The sequence below is a fragment of the Emys orbicularis genome, chromosome 2 (genome assembly GCF_028017835.1).
Source record: "Emys orbicularis isolate rEmyOrb1 chromosome 2, rEmyOrb1.hap1, whole genome shotgun sequence".
NCBI classification, from domain to species: domain Eukaryota; kingdom Metazoa; phylum Chordata; order Testudines; family Emydidae; genus Emys; species Emys orbicularis.
The window spans coordinates 100,951,474-100,957,530 of record NC_088684.1 but is presented as its reverse complement, the minus strand read 5'-3'; positions in this window follow the sequence as shown (position 1 = coordinate 100,957,530).

Sequence of the window (6,057 nt, the reverse complement as noted above, 5' to 3'; positions counted from 1 at the left end):
CAAGGCTCTGCCTGCATGCTGTGGCTAGACAGCATCAGTTGTCACTGGAATGGGAGGTCATTGGTGCTGACATCTGGGATCACATAGCTCAACACTAAGTGACTCCACTGACACATACCCTGTAAAACTGGAATGATGCTGGCTTGCTATTGGCTGAGGTAGGAATTGTGGGTGTATGAGAGAGAGACTGACAGCCCAAGAGGACTGGAGCTGGGGAATGCAGGGCGCACTGGGGGGTGGAGGTATCTGATGCCTTCCCCTGCCGCAGGCTCAGTGTTGGGCAAAGAGGGAGAAGGGGCTTGGGCTGGGCCTGGGGGGAAAAGGTGAGAAAGGAGAGTGAAGCTGGGTTTGACTCAGATCTGGAGGGCGTATGTCTTCTGGACTGGAGTCAGAACTAGGTGGGGAGGGCCATTGATGGGCAGGGGTCTCAGTTCATTGTGACACTGAGATTTGGTCAGCTATTATAATCGGTTTGGGGGACTTCCTCCTCCTCCCTCTCCCAGTTTTCAAACCAGAAACTGTCTGGGGGCCATAATGCTCTCAGAAAAGAGCAAGTTATTTTAATCTTCTCCGTCTGTACTCCAAAATTTGTGTGCTTTGCAATGAAAGTTTAATATAGACAGCTTTGTCCCCCTGCATACATTTCTAAAAGAAGAATTAGAGCAATAGTATAGGATTAAAAATATTGAAATAAACAATCTTATACACAGATTTAAGTTGCTAAAACTTTAGCTCAGTGTGGGAGGGAAGAATCGGTGCATCCAGCGTGCAATTATTTTTACAAAATGGAAATAGTAGTCATAGATTAAAGATCCCACCTTATACATTGGCAATAATGTTTCTAAAGATGCAAATGCTTAATAGAAAGGCATACAACAGGCTGTTTTTCAGTATTGCATACTGTAGCCAGAGCGAAGGGGATGGAGTGGGGAGCCGCATCAGCCCTGTGAGACAAGGAGCTGCTGCTGCAAGGTGAGTGTGGTGCAGGCTCAACCAGGGCTTCCCAACCCAAATCTCCCTTAAATTACTTTGAAAATGTTGGTCACTATGACTGGAATAACCTGCAGCACACTGAATTTGGCTAGCCAGTTAGATCAAAAGGGGTAACAGTATCAACAAGACACTGCAAAATGGCATCAAGGGGGAAAATCGATGCATTTTAGTAATTACATATGTAATGTTAAATCAGAAAAATCCTCCGTTGATGGGCAGATGGACTGGATAATCAAATTTAGCAGTAAGTAATTGGCCAATGGGAGCTGTGAAGCCAGCGCTCTGGGTGGAGGAAGCGCGCAGAGCTGCCTGGCCATGCCTCCGCCTAGCAGCTGAGTGAGGGGGATGTCACCGCTTCCATGGAGCCCCCCAGGTAAGCACCCCCCAGAGCCACCTCACCCCATCCCGTGCTCCAACCCCTTGCTCCCTCCCACACCCAAACTCTGCTGCTGCTGGGGGGGAGGCACGGAGTCAGATAGGGAGCCTGCCAGCCCTGCCAACCCACCCCACCACCAGCAGGGGTCCTGGGCCGGGCGCCACCGCCCCCCCACTTCCCACCCCTAGTTTTAGTCAGGGGTATATAGTAAAAGTCATGGACAGGTCATGGGCCGTGAATTTTTGTTTACTGCTCATGACCTGTCCGTGACTTTTACTAAAAATACCCGTGACTAAAACGTAGCCTTTCTGATGAGATTACTTTCCTTTCCATTTGTGATCATGTGAATCTCCTCCTCTACCAGTCATCATCACATAATATACCTGTGGTATCTGTAGCAATTGCTTCAATAGAAAAGTAATATTTTGAAAGTAATTAATATATTTTAAGCTTCTTTAAATGAAATTCAGCAACTAAAACTAAGGAAGAAAACCAGCTCCATGTGAAAAGGCAGATTTCTGCAGAAGAACAGAAAGTGTTTTTAAAATCAAGTGTGATTCACAGAGCAGTTTGGGAACATATGTTCTGCTATTTTTAATATAGTTATTGCTCTAACTCCTTTTACACTTGTAACTCTTTCCCCTCCTCCTTTTAAGAATCTTCTGCACCTCTCCTGACGTACCCTACAAGCCCAACTTCCTTTTCAGCAGCAGTTTTATGACTCAGAAAACAATTACAATTCACTTCCTTCTATAAAAGACTAAGTGGAATATTGAACAGCTCCCAATTTAATTTGTACCTTAGAAAATGAATTAAAAGTGGCTGAAATGGTCTATAAATCACTGCTAAAAATTTTGGTCATACAGGTTTTAGGTAAACTATAAAAAGTCAACAAAGTTAGTTAAATTTAACTCTTAATCTTTAACTTCTCCTATTGTCCCAAGGAAAGGCCTGAGTCTCGCTCTCAAGAGAAGGTGATATTATATATAGTGGACAAGATTTATTAAATGCTGTGCTTGATGCTTCTCTCATACTGGTCTTACACCAGTGTAACTCTATTGACTTTAAGAACGAGGAGTACTTGTGGCACTTTAGAGAGTAACAAATTTATTTGTCTCTAAGGTGCCACAAGTCCTCCTCGTTCTTTTTGCTGACACAGACTAACACAGAGCTACCACTCTGAAATCTATTGACTTTAGTGGAGATACTGCTGATTTCCAAAAACCAAAGTGAGAAGAAAATCAGAAACATATCTGTGATTTTCTGTGACAGATACTGGAAGTTATGGACCTTGGTTCCTATTCAGCTATTCAACTATCCCCTTTCTGTAAGGAAATTGTAAATAAAAATGTTTATATAGTGATAAGTTGTGAAGCCAACCTCCTCCTGCAGACAACAATTATTTTATTTTAAAAACATCTCATCTCAATATATTGCCCCATGGTAAACTTTAAAGGCTCAGGAGTAAATCTCAAGAGAACAAATGTCAAATGCAAACAAGCATTTGTAAGTGCTGAATATGGGTGCAACACTGGCACAACAACAGGACAGTACACTATAAAAAGAAGTTGTAGACCAAGACTTCTTAGGGCCAGACACTCTGGCATCACTACACTGATAAGGATTAGTTTGGCAATAGGCTTCTTTAGGCAGCTCCCAGCACTGAGGAAGAACCTACACTAACAGGATCTTTAGAAAAATCATTATATTTTAAACAATTTGGGACAAAGCTTGTCTCTTTTTGTGTGTTTATACAGCACTTATCACAATGTGGCCCTGATCCTGTTTGGGAAAGCTGGGCCCTACTAGTACACACATAATAAAAAGCTGAAATCAGCTTCAGTACAAAGTTTTGACAATGCTAATCTCACATCTCCAGCCCTGATCCCCCTCCCGCCCTCCTACACCCCAACTCCTCATCCCCAGCCCCACCCCAGATCCTGTACCCCCAACCAGAGCCCTCACCCCATCCCACAGCCCAACCCCAATTTTGTGAGCATTCATGGCCTGCCATACAATTCTATTCCTTGATGTGGCCCTCAGGCCAAAAAGTTTGCCCACCCCTGGTGTAAGGCAATCTCTGTAAAGACAGTTTATAAAGTAATTGTGATCCTTAAGAATGGGAGATGACATATATAGCATTAAAAGAAGAATCTTTCAGGTTTGTAACACAGACATACCTGATTTTTCTTTCTATGCTCCTCTACATCCACATTCTAGATAGCAGGCTTACTTGTTTTGGATTTCTTTGACTTTGAATAACCTCCTCCTTCTTCCTGCTAACAAGTAATAAAGCAAGTTAAATTAATGCACTCAGTGCTGAGTAACACTAAGCCAACAGCTAAACTAACAAATGTCATGTCTGCATATAAGAAATTTTGATTGAACAGTACAGGAAATAGAAAATAAGCATACATTTCATAGATCAATTAAACAATGTTCAAAATATGGGGATAATGTACCGTATGTAACAGAAGATTAAATTAAAACCAAAACTACTGAAAATATCCTTTAAAAATGTTGGATCAAAAGTAATGGCCAAGCATTCCAAGAGCAACTAGTGACTTTTGAGTGCCCAACTTCAGATACCTTAAAGGGGCCTAATTTTCAGAGGATGGGTGCTTAGGTTAAAAGTGATTTCCCAGGGATACACATGTTGCCGTGGATTGAGGGCATATTAAGTGCACTCAGCCACTATGAATTAATGAAATAGAACACCACATAGTTAAGGGTTAATTTGGAGACAGGCTTTCAGAAGCAAGGTCATAACTACTGGCAGTTTTGCTACTCAGAATGGGAGGGGGGAAGGAAAAGTAAATAACTAAGAATTAAAGAAGATATGTGGATGGACAACCTACAGTCTAGATGTCTCAGCTATTAAAAGTTTATTGAAAGTTAGGAAAAGTGATGATCCAGTAAGGGTCATTATGACCTCTGTGTTTTGTCAAAGTTAGTTACAAAAAGTTTAGATAATAGAGTGTACTTGGGAGCAGTCCTCTGGAGCTATTCCGGGAGAGACATTTTTTCCTGACATCTTTACTCCCCAGCAGGGAGGCGTTTGGCCAGCGCTGACTTGTCATTGATTACTCAATAATGTCTCAGAATATAGGTAAATATCTGAGATGTTCTAAACCTATTGCTTATGTCTGTGTGTGCTTAACTCTAATAAACTGCTTAGACAAGAGCACGCTTACTTGCATTTAATCCTTGATCAGACAGAATAACTGTGTTCCTATCGATTTATTCCTGACATTGCCTGGAGTGAAATAGTTAAGTTACCAGTGTTGGGGGTTCTGAAAACCCTGGGTAACACACAATAGGACCAGTAGTTAATATATTTACAATTTTTCACTTTTTCCAGATAATTAATAAGGGGGCAATATGTGCAGATGTCGCAAAATTATTTAGAATAGTCAAGACTTGAAAACACTATGATGAACTCCACAGGGACTCAACAAAACTAAGTGAATGAGCAGCAAGATGGCAGATGACATTTACTGTTGACAAATGTAAGTTAAAAGGAATAATTTGAACTACTCATACACATTTCTAGGTTCTGAAATAAATGTGTCTTTTTCTTGAGCAATTATAGTTATGTGCCATGGTGGTGTGAAAAGGTAAAGGCATTGCAACCTCTACAGGGTTAACAGGGCCCAGGTGGCCACATGGCTGCGACCGGGTGGAGTATGAAAGGGACCTAGGGGAAAAGCTGGGTCCAAGGGGAGCTAAGAAGAAAGGTGTGCCTTTTCTCCTGGCTGGCTAAAGTGGGGGTGGGGAGGAAGCATTTAGGGAATTATTCTCCAGTGCTTTTAAGTCCATTTATTTTTTGTGTTTATTATAAAAGAGTCTTAAAAGGATTGAGGTTTGGACCTTATTTCTGTTCCCTGGCTGGTGAAACTGCACATCAGTTTGCAAGTACTCATAATGCAAACTAACAGTTAAAACATAAAAAGAAGGGAATGGAAAATACTAATGAAAATATTTACCACAAAATAAATGGATGGTATTCCCTTACATTTAATACTCTTTCCCTTTGGATTATTAGATATAAAAAAAGGATGTAGTAGAAATAGAAGGGGTTCAGTAATAGGCAACAATATGGTTAAAAGTCATGGAAAGACTTCCATCAGAAGAGAGAGAGAGAAAAGGTTAGGACTGTTTTATTCAGAGAGGAGACAAATAAAAGGGGATATAAAGTACATACAATTATGAATGGTATCTAGCAGTTATTTGGGTGCTCCTATTGATCCTTTCTGATACTACAAGAGTAAATGGATTAAAAGTGAAACTGAAAGACAGAAAGAATTAAAACCAGTAAAAGGAAATACTTTTTTTATGTTTTACACAATGCATACCTAGCCTATAGAATTTATTGTCACAGGATATTACTGAATCCAAGAGTTTAGCACGATTAAAAAAGATGAGACATTTATATAACTAATGAGAGCATCCATAGTTACATTAAAATAAACGATGCAAATAATAAATGATACAAATCTTGTGTTGCAGGGCATAAGCCACCTACTAACAGCTTGGGGCAGGAAGAAAAAAAACCTGTCCTGATGGGCCATTTCAGGAATTCATGCACCTTCCACTTGAGCATTAGCTACTGGTCACCATTAAAGATGGAATACGGGACAAAATATACCAGTGGTCTAATGTAATAAAGCATTTACTATATACCTAGT